At 47.9% G+C, this 22061-nt stretch overlaps 1 protein-coding gene across 1 annotated transcript in view; it reads right to left on the reverse strand.

Moving 5' to 3' along the window:
* The window catches only part of CLDN14 (claudin 14), a 58371-nt gene extending 36650 nt beyond the window's left edge, over positions 1-21721 (reverse strand). The window contains exon 1 of the mRNA XM_086675948.1: positions 21562-21721. The gene's annotated coding sequence lies outside the window, so the exon portion shown is untranslated. The remainder of the gene's footprint in view (positions 1-21561) is intronic.
* Between the last annotated feature and the right edge of the window lie 340 nt (positions 21722-22061).

Below are 22061 nucleotides of genomic sequence, written 5' to 3' on the forward strand. Positions count from 1 at the left end.
ATTGATTTAAAATGTTTTACACTGGGGTAATTCCTTTTAGTGTGTTGGGGCTCCTGAAGGGAGGGCAGGGAAATGAAGTCTTACTTACTGTGGTTGCTTGAGGGGGAGAGAAGGAGAGAGGGAGGAGAGGGATGATTTCTGGTCCTAAACCTGGTCCTAAGGAGGGGGTGACTGGTTTCTACTTGGGCTCTGAACACTCAACCCTGCATGGAGGTATCTGTTTCTTTTCCTGGTCTCACCTCCAGCTTGAAATCAATCACCTTGCTCACTTCTTGGAGTGAAGTCAAGGAAGGCTTACTGTTAAATCACAAACTCTGAGAGGGGGTACAAAACCCAGCCCCCGCTTTCAAACTACTCTGTGGCACTCTAAAGTGACGTGACTGTGCTCCAGAGGCCCCAAACGCTCAGCTCCAACCTCATTAAAAAGATTTCCCCACCTCACACACAGTAGGATGGCTACTATATATATAATTATACATATAATATATATAAGAGAAAAATAAAAATAAAAAAAACGTGTTGGTGAGGTGGTAAAGAAAGTGGAACCCTTGGTCATTGCTGGGGGAGGGGAGGACATAAATGGGTGCAGCCACTATGGACAACAGTATGGAGACTCCTCAAAAAATTAAACATAGAATTACTATCATATGATCCTACAATTTCACTCCTAGATATATATCCCCCAAATTGAAAGCAGGGACTCAAAACAGATACTCGGATTCCCATGTTCACAGCAGCATTAGCCACAATAGCCGAACGGTGGGAACAACTCGGATGCCCACCGATGGCTGAATGGAGAAACAAAATGTGGATATGCATACGACAGAGTGTTATTCAGTCTTTGCAGGGACTGAAGTTCTGATATATGCTACGACTCAAAAACATTTTGAGTGAACGAAGCCAGACACAAAAGGACCAGTCGTGTGATTCCATGGTTGGGAGGTACCTAGAGGAGTCAAATTCATAGAGACAGAAAGTGGATTAGTGGCTTCCAGGGGCTGGGGAGGGAGGCACAGGGAGTTAGTGTTTAATGGGTACAGAGTTTGTGTTTGGTATAATGAAAAAGTCCAGAGTACTCAACGTTGCTGAATTGTACCTTCAAAACTGGTTAAAATGGTAAATTTGATGTTACGTAAATCTTCCCACAATTTTACTTTGTTTGTTTATCTTTTAAGTGTTTATTTATTTATTTTGGAGGGAGGGAGAGAGAGAGAGAGAGAGAGCGAGCATGAGCAGGGGAGGGGCAGAGAGAGAGGGAGAGACAGAATCCCAAGCGGGCTCTGCACTGTCAGCGCAGAGCCCGATGCGGGGCTTGAACTCACGAACTGTGAGATCACGTCCTGAGCTGAAATCAAGAGTCGGACGCTTAACCGAATGAGCCACCCACACGCCCCAATTTTACAATTTTAAAAATTAAAATAATATTTAGAATTATTAACATTAAATAAGAAATAAATTAATAACGGAAAACTGTAATAAAAACATCATAAGCATTCAGATAGTCAAAAAATACCCTGTTTATACATTGGAGACCACCTGTGTGTTAAATTGGGCTTCCTTCTTGCTTTCTCTTTGTGGCCGCTCAGGGATCAAGTTTCTCTCAGCATTTCTCTGAGGGAGTTCGCATATATCACAAATATGCCAGGGGTTAAGAAGCTTGTATCTCCCGCCCTAATCTTTTAAAAATTCAGACCTATTCTTATCCACTCAGATAAAATTGTGGGAGCCTAGCTGTAACCTGCTGTCATCACAGCCCCCGACCCAGTTGTGTAAAAACACGTCTGATGTGCCCAATCATTTTATATTTGTTACTTATTTAAGTTTCCGATGCATCACGCATCACTTTGAGGTTTCTGAATAAGAACACAAACTACCATTAGATACTGTCAGTGCTCTGCTTTGGAACAGAAACTTCCCTCTCTCTCCTCTTTCAAGTTTAATCAAAGAGCATCTTGACACAGCCATCTGGAACTTGCTCTTGATTTCCATATTCATCAGAACATACAAACGTCATCCATTTGAACTCATAAAATAAAATTTTGCAAATAAAATACCCTGTTCGTTTCAAAAATGGGGGTTGCTATAAGATTTGAATTCCAAAAAGTTTCTGCTGAGGGAGAAAGTTTGAAAAGCACTGTGTTTGCTCAAATCCCACTTGGTTCAATTTGGTAAACATTTATTGAAGTCTCTGTTCAATTATTAGCTGAACTCACAGTAAGTTCATGGGGGAAGCCAAGGAAGAGAGTTAAATTCACATTGCCTGTAAGATAGAAATGCTCTTTACATTTTAAATGGGTGGGGGAAATTCAAAAGAAGAATAATTCATGACACATGAAACCTTATGTGGAACTCAAACTTTAGTGTCCAGAAGTAAAGTTTTACTGGAATACGGTCACACTTATTCACTTTTATATTCTCGTCACTGGTTTTGTCCTACACTGCAGAATTGACTAGTTCTGATAAAGACCACCTAGTCCCGAAGCCTAAAATGTTTACGATCTAATCCTTTACAGAAGGAGTTTGCCAGCCCCTGGATTAGACAATGGCTATACCAAGTGTAGTCTGAATATCAAGACCTGAGAAGCCCACCAATAATCTTGACGTCCCCAGCACTGGGGAATGTTACTGCAGAGTCACTCAATCTGGGTCAGCGGCTCTCCAGCTTGGGCAGAACCAGTCCCCAGTGGGACATCCAGAAGCGTGTGGGCATAATTTCTGTTGTTACCATAATGGGAATACCATGGGTGTTATGTGGACAGGGACTCGGGATCTGAAACATCCAACGATGCATGGGACAGACCTACCCAAAGCTGTTCTGCCCCAAACATCAATGGCACATCCATTGATAAATAGCGATCCAGATAATCACTGTGACGGTTAATCTTACGTGTTGACTTGACTGGGCCACGGTGATTGGACATTTGGTCAAACGTTATTCTTTTAACCTTGAGTAAAGGAGATTACCTCCATAATGTGGGTGGGCCTCCCCCAATTAGTTGAAGGCCTTAATAAAACAAAAAAAGGACTGGCCTCCCTGAGCAAGAAGGCTCTTTACCCAATGATAGCCGTTGGACTCAAACTGCAACTCTTCAGAAAGTGGGATGTAGAAATCTGTTCCATCCGTTCCCTCAACTCATTCTGGTCAGTCTTTCCTGCTCCCGGGGAAGGAAACCCGCTGATGTTGACGCCATTGGCCAGAGCGGCTTCTACACTGCTCCCAACCGCTCAGTTCCGTGCTTCCCCATGAGAGAGTTCACAGAGTACAGAGTCCTGAGAGGACGTGTGAATCAATGCGAGAGCCACAGGCATCAGAGACAATGTCTCAGAGACCTGGAGCTGTTGTCACAACTCAGCCCAAACTAGGTGGCTTAAAACTATAGAAGTGCAGGGGCGCTTGGGTGGCTCACTAGGTTAAGCATTTGGCTCGGGTCATGATGTCACGGTTGGGGGGAGTTGAACCCCGCGTCAACTGACAGTGCTGTACTGTGCTGACAGTGCAGGGCCTGCTTCGGAGTCTCTCTCTCCCTCTCTCTCTCTGCCCATACCTAGCTTGCTCTCTCTCTCTCTCTCTCTCTCTCTCAAAATAAATAAATAAACTAATAAACTTAAAAAAATTTGTTTTGAGAATAAAACCAATAGAAGTATATTCTTTCACAGTACTGGAGGCTGGAAGTCTGAAATCGAGGTGTTGGTGGGGCCACGCCCCCTCTAAAGGCTCTAGGGAAGGGCCTTGATCTCAACTCGATCATGTCTGCAAAGACCCTACTTCCAAAGGAAGCCACACTCCCAGCTATCAGGGGTTAAGGTCTGATCATCTCTTTTGGGGGGACACAATTCCACCCACCACAGACACGGACTCCATACAGACTCTAAACAATCCGCCAGAAGCCACAAAGACGCCACTTAGAACAACTCCTCCCGAGGCCGGCACAGCCCCACCCTCCAGCCATTCGTGTGCACACAGGTGCCGTCCCAGAGGCCCAAGGCAGGGAACAGAAAAGGAAGTCATCGGCTTTTATTAGACGTCTGGCGGGAGACCCAATATGTCTCCTAAAACGCTGCCCTCCTGGGGGCCTGGGTGGCTCAGTCGGTGGAGCGTGCGTCTCTCTCTGTCCCTCCCCACTGCTCACCTCTGTCTCTCTCGCCTTCAAAAACAAAGAAACATTCAAAAACAAAACGAAAAACCCAGAACACTGCCCTCCTTTTACCTCTCCCCACGGAGCAGGCTCACGGCTCTGCTGAGCGGCTCTTGTGGGATGCGGCAGAGGCTGGGCACTAGAACAGCAGCTCCCTCCAGTTCCTGAGTCCCACGGAGCAGGCGGCCAGAGTGGCAGTGGCTTGGGGGACAGCCAGACTTGCTCGAAAAGCTGTCATTTCAGAAAGGAAGGGGAAAATCCACTTTTTTTTTTTTATAGGCACTGAGTACCAAAGTTTAAAAACTTGCCTATGACCACAAAATGTCTGAAGTGGAGCTAGTCTGTAAAGATCAGCCTCTTCTTTTTTTTTTATTTTTTTATTTAAAAAAAAAATTTTTTTTTTCAACGTTTATTTATTTTTGGGACAGAGAGAGACAGAGCATGAACGGGGGAGGGGCAGAGAGAGAGGAAGACACAGAATCGGAAACAGGCTCCAGGCTCCGAGCCATCAGCCCAGAGCCCGACGCGGGGCTCGAATTCGAACTCACGGACCGCGAGATCGTGACCTGGCTGAAGTCGGACGCTTAACCGACTGCGCCACCCAGGCGCCCCAATATCAGCCTCTTCTTAAACCAGCAGCCCCTCCAACGGGCTCCTGGCATCAGCTGGGCTACCTTGGGCTTGCTTGGGAGAAGCCTGGAATCACATGGCCCCGGCTGGTTTGCAGCTCGCAGGGACTGGCAGGGACTGGCAGGGACTCGCAGGGACTCGCAGGGACATGGAGGGAAGGAAGGAGAACAAAGGGAGGCAGTGGGTGGAAACGTTTTCTAAAGGTGGTTTCCTCCCCTCCCGGCTTCCCGATACACAGGAGGCGAGAGTTAAGGGGTTTGCTGAATATCTATTTAGCACAGAAATACAGCCTCAGACATAGCATCTTGTAACTAGAGCCACGCAAACCTCTACTTCTGAACGTTCCCATGGCAAAGACACAAATCTTCACAACATTCCAAGAAAATCCTGAAATTGAGTCCTGTAGATGGCTTGGAATTTTTTGGGCCAAGGAAATAATATTCCACGCATCAGAGGTGCATCTGTGTGGGCAGATGTCTTGGGATCAGCGGAGGGAGGGAGGCCCAAAGCTGGTGGTCACTGCTGGGGTGGGGGCCGGAATGCTGGCAGGAGGTCGAAGCGTCCCCTGTGGCAGAGAAACTGCTGGGGGGGAGGGGCAAGACCAGAGACGGGGAGCAGCAGGGTAAGGACTCAGGAATGCATTTCTCTTCCCCATCCCCACCCCCTACTTCTCAATGGAAATGGAAGCATTGCCATGATTTCCCAACTGAAAATCACGCTGGAGAATGTTTAGTGTTTTATGCATGAAGGCCCGTGGCCATTATCATGCCCTCGGGCGTCAGAATTTTCTATCAACAGCAAAATGTCAGCTAAAAATATCCCTATCAAATCATTATAGGGAGTTTATTCATGTCGTAACTTTAAAAATAAAGGCCTGGGCCGCCAAGCAGAATCTCTGTGCTCCTCATTGTGGATTAAACTGATCCCAAATGGAGAAAATGGCAGGCTCTCTGGCACCTAGGTTTATTATAAAATCCGTCTTCTTTTCATGTCCAATATAATCAAGGCAGCCACACCCCACGCTCAGCCAGCCTGGCCTTCCTTTCCCCAATTCCAGACCCCACTTTATGTGAGAATATATATAATTACCCTGGTGGACTCGGAGCCTGTCTTGAAATAAAGCGTCAGAACCCCAGGGGACCGACTCAAACCCAAATCGTGCACCCTGACTTGGCACCTGTGTCCTTCCTTGTCAGCTCTGGTTAACTTGGGGAGGCACTGAGGGCTCCCCGGGATGGGCTGGAGGGTTTGCAAACATTCCTGCCCCAGGCCCCACAAAGGCCTGAGGAACAGAGACCAGAACTTCCTCCGGCCCCCACCGCAGCCCCTTTGGAGACAGAAGGGTAGCCCTGCCCATTCCGGCTGCCCTCATTTTCACAAACGCCATGCAGCAGCCTCTGGAGGCCGCGGTGATATATGGTGCCTTCCAGAGAACAGGATACAGATGCGTGGGGGAGGGTAACCCGAGCACAGTCCAAGAAGATGCTTCTGTCCCCGGAGTTCAACACATAAATTACAAACCACGATTTCAAATTTGAAGGAAAGTATTGACATTCCTCTCTTTCCCGAACTTTGGCCTTTTGTGCTCCAGGTTGAGTTTGAGAGGAGTGTAGCTTTCGCCCAAGATGACTTCTTCCCATCCTGTTTCAGTCATCTGCTGGGTCCTCCACAAACAGTGAGGACGTCTGTCTCTGTGACCAGGTCACAAGCAGCGAGGACCCTGCCTCTGCTGCTCGGACACTGGCCAGCCACGGATCCGTACTGCTCATGCATGGTCTTTCCTGGGAGCAGAAGGAATTCGGGAAGGGAAGGGGGAGTTGGGACGGTGCGCACACAGGCAGGCAGACATCCAAAGCCAGAGACCGACCAGGGCATTTGGTATGGGCTGTCCCCCTCCGCGCCCCACCTCAGTCTGCCCAGCATCACTCCGTGTCCTGAGTGGACACTTTCCTCACCTTGTGCCTCTACCCTCCCAGCTACAGGGAGCAGGGAATGAGCCTGAGGGCACCCAGGAATCCCACGGACAGACAGCTACAGTCTCCATCACCCATTGCGTGTGTTGGTCCTTCTGACTGTACAGAGCAGACAGACAGCGTCAAATAATAGCTTGGCTGCCTGTACGTCATGCCACGGCTGTCCCAGGTTTTAGAAAGCACTGATCGTCCTCTTGAGATTTCATTTGGATACGAACGCATGGTGTGTGTGTGTGTGTGTGTGTGTGTGTGTGTGTGTGTGAAAACTGGGACATCCGTAAGCTAAATTGTTTAGATGATCTGTGTTCACCTAAACTTTTGCAAACAAGGAATTGCACTTAGGACTTAAACCCATCATAAGATGATTTAGGAAGTATCCCACTTTCGGTGGAAAGTGGATTAGGCACGGTCCTATACGACAGACGCTAGAGCAGTAACAGGACAGAATGGGGAGACACGTGACCTGGGTACCAGGGCCGACTGCCCTCTAGGAGCACAAGGAGCCCTCTTCTAGATGAGTCTGCTGCAGCAGGGCAGGCTGCTGGCCACGTTCATCTGCCCCGAATTTCAACCTGCACAGGGAAATGGGGAGTCAGGTACTCTGAGAAATTAGGCTCTCCTCCCTGCAAACGAGATGTCACATGACCCTGGCGGAGGCCCAGAAACCAGGGAAATGGGCAGTGTGGGTGCCATGCGATAGCCAGGCTTATATATCCAGACCCTGCTGGACCTGGGCCCACTAGGGCAAATGCAGCCCCAGCCACTTGTTGTGCAAACGTTACGTGCAGACACATAGCCACCGGTCACTGTCCAGTGTACCAGCAGGTACCTGTTAGGACGGGAAATAGAACCCATGTGGAGATGTCCTGCCCCACCCCACGCCCTCTGCCCCAGGCCATGACATACAGTGGCACCTGCACCAGGGTGAGGGTCCAGAGATGCACCCCTCTCCTCAGGTCATACTGGGCGCATGCTGGGACATGATGCACAGGTGCAAGGTGCTTTCTACTTGGCCCTCCCTCCATTGCTGGGCCACCTTGACTCACACCCATGGAGTCCCGGGCCCTTTGGGAGCCTTCTCCTCTCCTGCCGCCCACGCAGCTGTTCCATGGACCTTTACACAGCTGAGCAGACCTTCCAGTCACACGCAGGTGCTCTGTGGACATGCTCGTGGAGAAGAAAGGTAGGGTTGGCCAGACCACTCAAAACTCAATTACACACTGACTCCCTAGTCAAGGCTCAATCCTGTGACCTCACGAGAAATAGGAGACAGAGATCCCACCCTCAAGAACACGTAGTCATGCATGGAGCCAAAACCACAGTGCACAGAATGAGATGTCGGTCTGCTGGAATACGCTGGAGGGGAGCCATGGCACCGTGTCTTGAGAGACGAAGACTGCAAAGCTAACAGCAGGGAGAGAGAGAAGGTTCTGGAGCTAGGGAGCAGCACCGTGTTCGGGGAGGTGGGGTGAGAGGAGGGTGAGAAGCTCACGGGCAAGACAGGGATGGCAGGTGGCACCAGAGGAGCCAGCATGGGGATGGAGGGATCGGGGAGGTTGGGCTGAGGGGGCTTTGGAAACTGGGCAGAGACTTCGAATGGGGACTCCCTGACCAGGGAAGTGAAGGCTGGGCAGGGCGGCCACACGTGGCATGCCCGGAGTAAGATGCCCTTGGGGCTGCATCAGGTGTTGCCCGTTGAAGTGCCACCGACCACGTCTGACCCATGAGCTACAGCTGTCCTGCCTGTGGAAGGTCAGGCTTTCAGAATGGTGCACTAGGGCCCCTTGCCCGGCCCATTACACTTCCACTGTAGGCTCCCAAAGCATGGCCCCTGGGCCAGAGGGAAGCACACCGTGAGGGGAATTTCGGCCCATCTAGGCTCCCCTCTCTGACCTCGTCTCCATCTCAGGGCCGTCCCTTCCACCCAGGCACCCAAAAGCCTCGTATTCTTTCTTTCCTCCCAGAATCATAGATTTCAGAGTTGGAAGGAACTTACAGGAGGATCACCTAGTCCAGGGGTCAGCAAACTTTTAGTGTAATGGGCCAGACAGTGGACGTGTTAGGCTTTGCTGACCAGTCTCTGTCACAACCGCTCAACTCTGCTGTCGTGGTGTGAAAGCAGCCATGACAAAAAGGAAGCAAATGGCGTGGCTGTGTTCCAATAAAACTTTATTTATAAAAACAGGCAGAGGGCCAGACCCGGCCCACGGATCACAGTTTGTCATCCCCCCCCCACCCCCCGCAACCTAGTGTTTGAGATTCTTATTTTATAGATGGTAAAGCTGAACCCCGAGAAATGAACTGACTCCACCAAAGACTCAGAGAACTGAAAATCCGATCGGGCCTGTTGGGATGTTTGTGTTTTCACTGAGGAAGAGAAAATAAAAAACAGTGTCATTGTCAACCAGAGGAACTGTGCGTCCCAAATGAGACGAAAGCAACGCTTTAAAGGGGAAAACGGGAGGGTGCAGGGCACAGCTGGGCCAACACCACGAAGCCTCACTGTCCTTCCTTTTGGACGTGATAAGTTCATATTCTTGGACCACCCCGTCAGCATGTCAGGTTTAAAATATTACACGTGGAATGATGAAAAATTGCCAACATCTCAGCACCGTCTCTTGATTAATGGGTAGTTCCTCAGAGATTGATCAGTTTGTTTGATTTTGTTACTCAGAGTGACTGATGGCTGCTTTAAAAAATACTTAGCTTTAGAGTTACCCTACATGAGATAATTTTCATATGCCTCGTGTAGCCCCGTCTAGAATAATTGGACTTTATTGCCTTCCTTCCATGCATGAACTGAGGTTCCCTGGAGAAGCAGAACAGATTCAGACTTTGTTGCCTTAATATTTCCATGTAGATCAGCTGCTGTATTCATAGAGTGGCTTTGGCCAGATGGCCAGCCAGCCTTGTAGTGACATTTCCCATTTCCCGTCCATTACTCACCAATGGAAAATGATGGGATGTGAATTCCCCATTTGGGGTAATATGTGGTTACAGCCTTGTTGTACCTGCACTGAAGATAAATGACTTATCATGCAATCATTTCTGAACTCTCTGGGGAAAAAACAGGAGAAACAACACGGTGTTTGGCAGGAAGAGGAAGCGTCACTGTTACGGCATTCACTGGGACAGCTAAAATTTAATTTCCGATTTTTTTTTTTCTGCTATTGCTTATTTTCTGTTGCTTAGAGGGAAAGAAGAGTTTGTTTTTGCTGCTTAAGATATTTAAGGTCAGGGGGCGCCTGGGTGGCGCAGTCGGTTAAGCGTCCGACTTCAGCCAGGTCACGATCTCGCGGTCCAGGAGTTCGAGCCCCGCATCAGGCTCTGGGCTGATGGCTCAGAGCCTGGAGCCTGTTTCCGATTCTGTGTCTCCCTCTCTCTCTGCCCCTCCCCCATTCATGCTCTGTCTCTCTCTGTCGCAAAAATAAATAAACGTTGAAAAAAAAAAATTTAAGATATTTAAGGTCAGGTTTGAGAAGGGGTTCTCAGACCCCCCGATGTTGGTCTATCACCAGGATGTCCTTTTTCCAAACACCGGTGTGATACAGAGCTGAGGTGACAAAAATTGCTGGAAAAAAGTCCAGCCAGATCGTGCAGACTTACTCAAACGCACTGAATTCTTGTTCAAAGTTGTTTTCGAATTTTTACTTCTTGAAATATTAGTTATCATCCCTCAGTGTTTGACCCAATACAGTCAATACTGTACCAAGCTCATCCCTGGTTTTCAACTTCCCTGTTTGATGTCACCCTTAGAGGTAAATATTTTTGGCTAACACTCCCTGTAATTATTGTTAAAGACGAGTAAGTAGGAATGGTAACATTATTAATAGAGTATGCAGAGTGAGAACAAACACGTCTTCAATCCTTAGCGTGGGCCAGGCAGTGTGGTAAGAGTATCCCTGCGTAAGTCATTCAATTGCCTCTGTTGTCCTTTGGGGCAAGTGCCATTACCACCATACTTTTCCAGGAAAGACAAGTGATACAAGAGAGGAAGACTAACCTGCCCAAGTCCTACAGTCTGAGCGAGATTTGAACCCACATATCGGATTTCCAGCTTTTAACCCCTGCACACTGGCGACGCCAAGTGCTAGGGAACGCTTCTTTCTGGAACATTCCGAGTTTTCCCTTCTCAGAAAGAAGGTGACTCAGCTACTTCCCAGTTTCTGCTCTTCCTGCTGGGCTACAGGTCTCTTCCTGTCTGATTCTCACAGGAGGGCAGAGCTAAGGAGCTGGGTGGGGGTCCTTGAGGGACCCTCGAGCCGTCCCATCCGTGCAGGGGGCATCGCTCCCTGCCCTGAAGATGGGTGATTCACCCGGGGCCCCAGGTCGGCTGATGGCAAATCAACTTCCCTCAATGAAATAATCTGCATGTTAGAGGCAGCAGAAGGTGTGGGAAACTGCAGATGTTCTGGAAATGGCTTCCTCCTTCCTCCTCTCCCCCCTCTCCAGCACAGGCAGAGCCTGTTACAGAGGGAGCTACAACCTTGCCATGGCCTTCCATCCACCAAGCCCAAGGAGAACGTAAGCCAGGCTGTGGCTGACAGCATTCGGCCACAGAACTTAAACAAAGAAGGTCACCTGCCCGGGAGTTTACCCCGTTAGTAACTCAAGCCTTTTATAAACTCATTTGTATTCATCCAGACGGCTGTTTTGGCTAGAAAGAAATGCTTTCTCCTCACTAGAATTACCAATAATTTGAGCAGAAAGCTACAGGCAAGACATATTAATCATGTTTGAAAGGATGTATCTTTTCATACAAGGGTTTGCTTCAACCAAAAAAAAAACCCCACTTTCCCCGAGCTGTACTTATATTTAATGGCGGTTTCCAACACAGAGAGAATGCACAGCTCGCTTTGTGTCTTTATCTCATCGCCACCTCCTCCCCTGCAGGAGAGACATCAGATTCATACCCCGTTTACATCATCCTTGGTCACTTGTGTGGGGTTCAGAGGAATGAACCACGGTGGAAATTTTTCTCTATTTTCCTTTATCCCTCGTTTGTATTTGTTAGTCTAAAATCATAGCATTGCCTGATACAGGAAATAAATGTAGTGAGGGAAATGCTGCATGCAGAGCAAACTCCTAATGCATAGTTACTCTGCTAACGTGAAGTTGCATGCCTGCTAAGTCTGTCTGTCTCCCAAGGATCCAGCCCTATAGATACGTGAGCGGCCGACTCCCAGAGAGGTGGGCTTTAATAGGACTATTAAAAAGGTTAGCATTTCCGTGATTGGTTTATGCTTCCCCCTCCATTTCAGTTAAAGATTAAGTCTTTGCAGCAGACTGTAGCTCCAAGGCAGGTTTGGGAGGGATGTGGAATACTTTCTTAATTAAAAAAAAAAAAGAAAAGAAAAACCCTCATAGATAGAGTTAGTTTATTTTTAACAGCAACAGAAGCACTGTGGGAAGCTGGTTTGCAGGTTCCGTTTCATTCACAGACTGTGCTCTGCAAACAAAAAAGCAGCCTTGAGTCTCCCTAATGAAAAAGCGAGCTGGGGGAGCTCTGAAGCAATCTTGCCCCCCTCCCGCCCTGCGCGGTGGCCCCTGCTGTTTAGGCTGCTCTGCAGAACTGCTGCCTTCTGTTTGCCCTCAGCTTTGTGCAGCTGTCTTCTGACAAGCTCACTTGCCCCACCTCAGGCAGGCCAACCACCCTTTTACTGAGCACCTATTATGTGCCAGACATTGAGCATAGTTGCTGGGCGGATCAATAACATAAACACTATCCCCATCTTCACAGAGATAGTCTGGTAGAAGAATATGTATTAGGTTAGGGTTGGGTTAACGATACCTATAATTTAGGGAAGCGCATGCGATAATAGAGACACAATAACGGGAAACGCGTGCAGATCACAGGGACGGTGCAGACAAGGCTGGATTCCGACAGAGGCAGAGGGGCAGAGAGCCCTCTGGCAGGGAGGATGGCCACCAGGGCTAGGAAGGGGCAGCTAGGAAAGGGGCAATATTTCAAACAGTGGGAGGAGGCTGTGTTACCGATGCACCTGGTGGAGGCAAGGAGGAGGCCCGGAGCAGGGAGGCCAGAAGCAAATCTTCCAACAGCCCCGATAAAGAAATAAGAGCTACATCTCTATAAACAAACAGAAAGAGCTCCGAGACAGACTGGTGACCGAGAAAACAAGATGTGAAACAAGTTACATTTAAAAAAAAAAAAACACTAAAAACAATATATGTATGTGTGTGTCTATAAATGCATTTTTTTTTTGCTTTTAAATGTTTTAAGATTTATTGATTTTTGAGAGAGAGAGAGAGAGAGAGAGAGAGAGCGAGCACCAGCAGGGGAGGGGCAGAGACACAGAATCCGAAGCAGGCTCCAGGCTCTGAGCTGCCAGCACAGAGCTGGACATGGGGCTCGAACCCACGAGCCGTGAGATCATGACCTGAGCCAAAGTCAGACGCTTAACCGACTGAGCCACCCAGGTGCCCCAGTAAATGCATTTTTAAAGGTCTCTATAATACATATACCCCAAACCAATAATAGTCTCTAGGAGGGGCAGGAGGGCATTAAATGGGGGTGAGGGGCAGGGTGCCCTTCAATTTTTTTTTCCTGTAATCTTGACTTTTTTTAATTAAGGAGAATATATTCTGTATTACCTATGTAATTAGAATATATATATATTTTTAAATGTAACCAATAATCTATTTACTTTTCATTAGAACACATGGCACTTGAGAATATTACATTATGTCTATGTCTAGGTTTGGTATTTCAAAGTCAAATGGATTCTGGAGAAACGGAATTCCTGGTCCATAAAACCTAAAGTTCACCGGGTCCAACTCCCTTATTTTACAAATGAGGAAATGTGGGTTTCTCATGGTCTTTTCGTTTATAGGTATAGGAGGAAGTACGTAAAATAATTCATGGAGAAGTCATTGTTGCCTTTAGGCTTTCCAGGCAGCTATGAAAACTACATTAAAATATTTGTTTTCAAAAAAATTCATTTGTCCAACCGCAAAAGCCATTTTCTCTGCACAGGGGAGCTCTGGTACATGCTTGAACATAACATACTAGCAACTGGGTCAGGAATCAAGTTCTGCCCAAGTGCCACCATGTGACCTTGACATAACCTCAGTGTCCCCATCCTAACACTGGGGATTTTCTGAGCCCCCAAGAAATACTATTACTTCACCACAAAGTGGGGGGAGGGTACTTAAACCTGTGAGGATAGAACGCTAGCCTTAAAATAGGTGCTTCAAGCATTCCTAAAGCCAGGCTCTAACCGAAGTCTTGCAAGATCTCTAATACATAAGCTAGTTCGGTGGAGGTGAAAAAAGGAAAGTAAGGGCTTCTCTGGAGAATATGGTGAGAAAGAGAAATCAGTATTTTGACTAAAGAAAATATTTAAGTTATGATTGGAAATATATTTGCAGAGCAACAAAAAAGGACTTTTTCCTCCTTAAATATTCACAGCTGGCTCTCGGGGACCGTATAAAGTTACTATGCTACCAAATGACTCAACTTGCAACATCTGTAATGGTGATTGACACAATGTATTAAGGGCTATCTAACTCTTGGAGTCACGACACCCCTGTTTGATTAGGGTTTATTTTATTAGCGCCAAGAGACTCACACGTTTAACATCTGTGGTGCTGCTCCTGAAATTCCGAGCCATAAAACAAGGAAATTCAGCATGGTCTGAAATTCCAGAACATAGCAAACAACTCTACAGAAAACACATTCGGGGGCGGGGGGGGGGGGGGGCTGGTCGGTAATCGAGCAGGGCTTAGCTCAGGCGGGACCGCACATCTGGCCGCACCTTCCCTTAGCAAATGTGGGAAGGAGGAACTGGGGGTGCCAGAGTCCAGCTGGGCAGAGAGGGTTGGGGACAGTCAGCCTGGGGAAGGGCCTCTCCTGTTGCCACGCTGTTGAGAGGGAGTTTCTGTGCAGTTCACCTCTTGAGATAGTGCACTACCCGCTTAACCCTGTGTTTCAAGATGCTCATGGTTTATAATCATGGATTCAGCTTTGTGCTCCGCATAGGAGAGAGTGAAGCAACCTGAGCACCCCCCCCCCCCGCCCCCCGTCTCCTGGCTATCGCAGAACCTTTAAAAGTGATGGCTAGCTGTATGTTGTACCAGTGTGGGAAAATACTGATGGGCAGACAAAGCCAGAGACAGAGAATAGACAGGATCCTGGGCAGCAAAATAACGCCACAGTAACAAACTGGCAAGACCTGACTTACACCTGCAGCCCAGGGCTAGAGCCGAACGCAGAAAAATAACGAGAGTTCAGTTTACTGGGGTGAAGGGATGCTTTTAAAGAAAAAAAGGCTATTAATGGAAATGAAAAAAAATTGTATTATATTAATGGAAGTTACACTAATGGAAATTAATCCTTTTAAAGACATAATCCCTACTTTTTCGGAATACTAGAGTCCCGGGGGAGGTGTGGGGGCTCAGTGTGAAAAAACACAAGGTCAACCTTGAAGAGTTATGAGAGAAGTCCCGCGGGACCCGGGGCAAGATCACAAACTTCAAAGCTCTTTGACAAGTACAGGATGATAAAAACATATGGCTGGCGGGCAGCTTATAGTGTCACATCTTCCAGTGTGGCTGATACCCACGGGCCCTTCAGCTCACTCTTTCTTAGGAATACACAGCGTGCTTTGGGTACAAATGCATTGCAGAGAGGCCGGGGCGGCTGAATCACCATAACACCGTCCCACCAAGATGCCACACAGGCTCCTTCGCAGCCCAGAGCGGTCCTGGCCACGTCTGCCCGACACCCTAGGCCAGAAGCAGCCCCTAACGTGTCTGCCCCGGCCTGGGTGTTCCATTGTCACAACGGCATCCAGCTCTGGGTTCATTCATGCTACAGCCCGTGTCTTCACCCCTCTCCCAACACTTGGCATTTTAATACCGTCCCCCAACCTTAGATGAGCTGGCGGCCTCTTTCCCAGCCACAGCAAGAGGAAACGCAGTTGCCTTCCCCCTGATGACGGCAGAATCGAACCCTTGCGAGCCAGGAAGCGTCGCGGCAAGCCCTGCACTGACTGTAGAATTACAGCCACAGGAGTGTGATTTATGCAGGATGAAAGGGAGCCGTAAAATAATAGGCTTTGTCCACAAACAGGGCAGTGGTTCATTAAATTGCAGCACATCCCTCCAATGGAAAATCACTTATCTCTTTGAAAAAAGTGGTTTCGTAAAGACTGCAGTAACAGAAAAAAGCACATGACACAAAATTAAGTGAGAAAAGGTACCGTACAAGACGTATACAAACTATGATTATAAATATGGAAAAAATATTTTAGAGACTGGAAGAGAATACAAATATGGAGAGGTGCATATAGTATGCGTCTGAATATAGATACCTATATAATCGCAAGTTCTATTGCAGAAGGGAATAAACGGGTCCACTGACAGAACAGGAGGGTCGATGTGCAAGTGACTTAGCTGATTTTCAGGAGTGGTGGGATCATGGGGGATTCTTTTCTTTATTGCCCCAAATTTCTATGACATCTTACATAACATGTAATCGAAAGTTATTATCTGAAAGAACACGTATTTTGGGGTTTTTTTTTGGCAGACTCTTTCCAAAGTTTGAATGGACGTACTGAACTGTGTGATTGCAAGGAGTACACTTTACAGCTAAGTCGCCCTGGTAACCTGCCTGGAGGCGGAGCAGGATGGCACCGAGAGAGCCAGACAGGTCCTCCCTCCTCATGGAGAACAGGAGTCCGTTCAAGATTCAAGAATCTTCTCTCAGTGCTTTCCAGGGGAGGGGGAAAGCAGCATGGCTGTGCTGTTCTGAGCCTGGGTTCGGCACTTGCACAGACAGAAAAGAAAATCATCAGAAAATCTTGGTAGGGCTTGCAAGTTCAGGTGCGGCTACCTTTGCACAGAGGTAGTGGGACAAGAGCAGGGGTGGGGGGCTGTCTGTGCTGGGAGTCCAGGGCTCAGGTTCTCTCAGCTTCATCTCTGGGGCCAGCCTTGCACTCCTTCTGTCTCTATCCCCAGGGTCCAGTGGGGACTTGCCCACTCCTGGGGACCTGGCCAGTGGAGTCGGCGTCCACAGGGGGGGATTGAGGACAAGAGCCAAGGCCAGGTGGTCTGTTGTCTATCCGTCCTCAGGGCATGCCAGTTCTCTCCTTGTATCAAGAAATCAAACTTACCTAGACTGGACTCATTAAAAAAAAAAACAAAAAAAAAAAAACCAACTTCACTGCATTACATTTTAATGTTGTGTCCTTGGCATTGACCTTGTGTATTACAGAAGCAGCTCAAGGAAGAATGTTCCTGAATCACTGATGAAGCTGTTAAAGATGCTACTCATTATTTTCTTGGATATCATTTGTCTAAGGATCCCCTGGACGAATTATTTTTTACAATCTACTATGGGTAAAGCTCATATTTCCTGAAGATGACTTTTTTTGGCTTTTTTTTTTTTTTTTTTCATTTTTGGCTTTTTTTTTTTTTTTTTTTTTTTTCATTTTTGCTTTGGCAGCCAGAAAACTCAACATCAAATCTCATGGTTAGGTTACACTAACCACATTAATGTGGTGTTTTTAAGTTGATTTATTTATCTTAAGAGAGAGAGAGAGCACGTGCATGTGTAAGCAGGGGAGGGGCAGAGAGAGAGGGAGAGAGAGAATCCCAAGCAGGCTCTGTGCTATCAGCACAGAGCTGGACACGGGGCTCAATCCCATGAACTGTGAGATCATGACCTGAGCCGAAATCAAGAGTCCTGGATGCTTAACCTACTGAGCTACCCAGGCGCCCCTAATGTGTGTTTACGGTATGTTTGCCTCTTCCAACCCATCTGCCATCTTCCTGCATGGTAAAAAAACATTTTCTCTTTTATTCAACAGACTTTCTATTCTATTGTAAACTACCTTAAATACTTTTTAAGCATAGACACTTTGTAAATAAACCCACACAGTACCATATCTTGAGGAAATTGATCATTGGCAGAGGCACGGGTTTGTACATTAAGCAAAGTTGCTAATGCTGCTTAACCAGAAACAAATCTACAGCCAGGACAAATACAGAACACGGGGCTTTCTATCAGACAACTGGGTTGGACAGTTCCCAAGTCAAAACCGTAACGAAGTCTTAGAGATTGTTCTGGATTGAAGGAGATAAATAGTCACAACAGCCCTCATGGCGACCTTTAATTGGATCTTGGTTCAAGGGGAAAAACAAACAAACAAACAAAAAACCTCCAGCTATAGAAGAGATTTTGAAGCAATTGGGATAATTTGAACATCTGCTGGATGGTAAGATGATGTTAAAGTAAAGTTAATGTTAATAGATACAATAATGGTATTGTGGATATACAGGAGAACATCCTTGGGATGATGAAATATTTCCTGTGAAGTGTCATGATTGTTTTCAGTTTACTTTTATTTTATTTTTTAAATGCTTATCTATTTTTGAGAGAGAGAGCATTCGAGCAGGGGAGGGGCAGACAGAGAGGGGGACAAGAGAATCTGAATCGAGCTCTGTGCTGACAGCAGAGAGCCTGAAGCAGGACTCCACCCCACAAACAGTGAGATCATGACCTGAGCGGAAGTCGAAGTTGGACGCCTAACCAAATGAACCACCCAGGCACCCCCTACAGTTTACTTTTAAATGGATAAGCAACACAAATGTGCGCATATACACATATATAATACATACATGCAAAGAGAGAGCCAATATGGCAAAATGCGTAATTGCTAGATCACGGGACTAGTCTCCAGTCGTTCATCGTAGCATTCTTTGCTATTGGCTGTGTGTTTGAAAATCTTCACAGTAGGTTGGGCAGAGTTATACAAAATCCCAACACTTACAGTATAGATCCAAAGATATATTATACCTGATGGCAAATCAGTTTTGGACCCCCCCCCCCCCCCGCCAAGGGATACCCCAAGCTTAAACGGTTGGGATAAACGTTAGGGTTCAAGAAACAGAAAAACTTGGCAAGAAAGGGAAAGTGCTACAAGTTTACTGTCACGTGTGGAGGATGTGTTTGGAGCAGCATGGCAGGAAGGGATAGGATTTCGGAGGGTGGTGGTGCCCAATGGCCACCATAGTTAGGAAAGAGACCACATTCCCTCCATGCTTTGCGCACCAACTCACATGGAGCACCTAAATTTAGCTGCCTCTAAATGGTCCCACAAGACACATGCACCGGAATCAGGGTGCTGTAGCTCCAAATGACGCCACCACTATTAACACCGGTTTATTTCCATAGTTTTCAAGGGCACGTTCAATGTATATACACCACGTAGCCACCACCAAGACGTTCATGGACCGCCCCCCGTGACTATGGAGATCACCCACACCCGAATATAGACACAAATGAAAGCAGCTGGAAGCCCTTATCACTGACCACCAGCACCAACTCCAAGGCTGCCAAAGTCCCAGGCTCCTCCCCCCTGGCTCCACCCACCACACGGCGCATGCTCCTCACCTGTGCCTGACCAGTGACGCTGTGACCCACGCTTCCAGCCATGAATTCGGAGCCACGCATCCTACACTGCCCCCCTCCAAACTGTTGGCTAGAGAGGCTCTGTTGTTGCTCACATCAATTTAAGGGATGCCGAGAACGAGCTTCGCATCATTTCTTCCCTCATTCGAGAACAGTTAATGAGCACCTATTATGTTCCAGGCACTGTGCCAGATGAGAACTTACATTTGTGAATAAATCAGACAAGGGTCTCGCATTCATGATGTCTAAGGTCTACTGGGAGACACAAACAACGAAACAAGCAAGCAAATACATGTGTGTGTGTATACATGTAAATATACCTAATTACAAATTGATTTGCTCTTGAAAGGAAACCAACAGGGTGTGGTTGATTGGTAGCAGACACCGGGCAGCGGGACCCTCTGAAATCCTGTCCCTTTTGCATCACGTACAGGTGGGAGGGGGCAGTGGTTGAGGTAGAGAGTCTCTGAGGAAGCACTGGGGATCAAGTGCCAGAGGAGGGAAGAAGGGAGGCAGCTCCGGGAGAGGCGGGGGAGGAGAGCACAGGTGCAGAGGCCCAGGAGGTGGGCCAGGGTGGGTAGGAGGAGACCGACTCAAGGCGTGTCTGTGATGACGTGTCTGCCCCTCCCTTGCTCACACTCTGTCTCTCAAAAATAAATAAAGATTAAAAAAATGTTTTCTAAATAAAACCAAAGAGGGGCACCTAGGTGGCTCGGTAGGTTAAACAACTGAGCTGACAGCTCAGAGCATAGAGCCTGCTTCAAAGTCTGTGTCTCCCTCTGTCTCTGTGCCCTTCCCTCACTTGTGCTCTCTCTCTCTCTCATTAAAAAAATTTTTTAATAAAAAAATTAAAACAAAACCAAAGAAAGAAAAAGACCTGTGACCTTGACCAATGTCCCTGATGGTCCATTCTCCTGGGCATTTGGGCTTTTTTCAGGTTTTATATAGAAGGCCTTTCTTTGTATTTTATGTTAAATTCTCATTGACAAAACTTTTTGTCATATTGATCACTGGCCCTTAGAGAAGCTATGTAGCAATAAAGATTCTTTTAAAGTAAAGAATGAGGATAGTTTTGTTTCTCCACGTAAGCCAGCATGCTTCCTGTTATTAGACAATGAACTCTATAAAACTCACCTTCCCCTTTTTGCTTTGGCTGCTGGGAAGCTCAGAGTCAAGTTTGTTGTTGTTGTTTGCTTGCAATTGTAATAAGTTCTTGCAGAATGAGGACTAGGATATGATTATTTCCATCCTTTTGTTACTTGGCTCTTGTGCTCACACACACACACACACACACACACACACATGCACGCACACCTTTTCAATAGTTTTCTTGTATCTGTGACTTCTATTGCAAGACCTTTCAAATCATCTTTGAAAAAAATGTGGCCAAGCTAACTGTGCAGAATTTGATACATGGTGAGCCCTCAACAAGTAAGGGAGGAGGCACGGCCATTTGCTTACACCAGAAATCTAGAAGTCACCCTTCTCAACCCTCACATGCAACCCATTAGCAAAGCCTGCCTGCCAATTCCATCCACTTCCCCCTTCCTCCCCAATCACTGTCCTAGTTAAGGAATGTAGGAGTCACTCAAACTACAGCAATAGCTTCTGCTCTTGCCCACGTGCAGTCTACTTGCTACAGGGCAGGGTTTTAAAACCTACGTCACCCCTATGTCTATGCACTGCTTAACATTATTCAGTGGCCTCCTACCCACTTAGAATAACCCAGATCTGCTTATTGCCACCCACAGGGTCTGGCCCCGGGTCATCACAGACACGGTCTTGAGTCGTTCTCCTCCTACCCACCCTGGCCCACCTCCTGGGCCTCTGCACCTGTGCTCTCCTCCCCCGCCTAAAACGCAGGTGCCCCTGGTTTTATTTTTAATAGTGCCATTGTGCTGGCTCTCTTGGTATCCACTGACTTCCATGTTTGGTCTTATGTACATCTCTTTTGTGATTCTTTCTGTGTGTGTGTGTGTGTGTGTGTGTACCATTTGAGAGTGAGTTGCAGGCATTCTAACACATTTTCGTAAACTTCACGCATGCCCACCCTCCCTGGCCCTGCCTGGAAAATTCGGACTTCACCTGCCTCCGGAAAAACAAACCTCGCACGACAGTTTCCAGACCTCTCTGATGTCACAATGACAATAAGGACCCATGAACTCCTCTGTGTCTGTCCTCTGATCAGCCGACCCTCCTGTGACAGACCGCCAGGCAGAGCCCTCTTACATCACAACCCGCCTACCGGGGACCCCGGGTGCTGGAAGCCCCTCAGGGTGGGCCTGAACCAGATTCCACTCCAAGTGTCGCTAAGAACGGCCCGCAGGCTGAAGTGGAGGCACCCAGGAAGTGCCCGGATGGCCACGCCCAGGGGCACCCCCGAACTCACCCCTCCCGGGCGGCTTCACAGCGGCTCATGGCCGCTCATGGGTCTGTGGCTGGAGCACCGCGCGCCCCTTTCCGTCCTGGGGGGCGGGTAGCCGTGGGGGGGCCCCCCGGCGCTGGGAGCACAGCGGCCCGCAGGTGGCCGGTGGCCGTGCGCGCGGCGCGGGATGAATAATTGACGCCGCAGCTGGGTGGAATTACCGCGGCAGGTGCCCGCCCTCGCGCAGCCCACGCCGCCCCGTGGCTGCCCCTGCCGCTACCCTGGGGGGTCCTGCCCTCCTCGGAGCTGACCTGTGTGCCAGCACGCGCGAAATGCAGGGCCTTCTGGCTGGGAATACATTTGCATTCTCCATTTCAGGTTCAAATGTGTGTGCATAAAACAGGATTAATTAGCACAGCCTGGCGAGGTTCCTCTCCCGCCCGGAAGGAGAAGTGTGAAAACCCCGGCAGGCTGCAACACACCCCAGATCCCCCGGGGAGGGCGGAGGGACCCATCTGCTGGGG

Source organism: Puma concolor, chromosome C2 (assembly GCF_028749965.1).
Source record: "Puma concolor isolate L17-30 chromosome C2, mPumCon1.1.hap2, whole genome shotgun sequence".
NCBI lineage: Eukaryota > Metazoa > Chordata > Mammalia > Carnivora > Felidae > Puma > Puma concolor.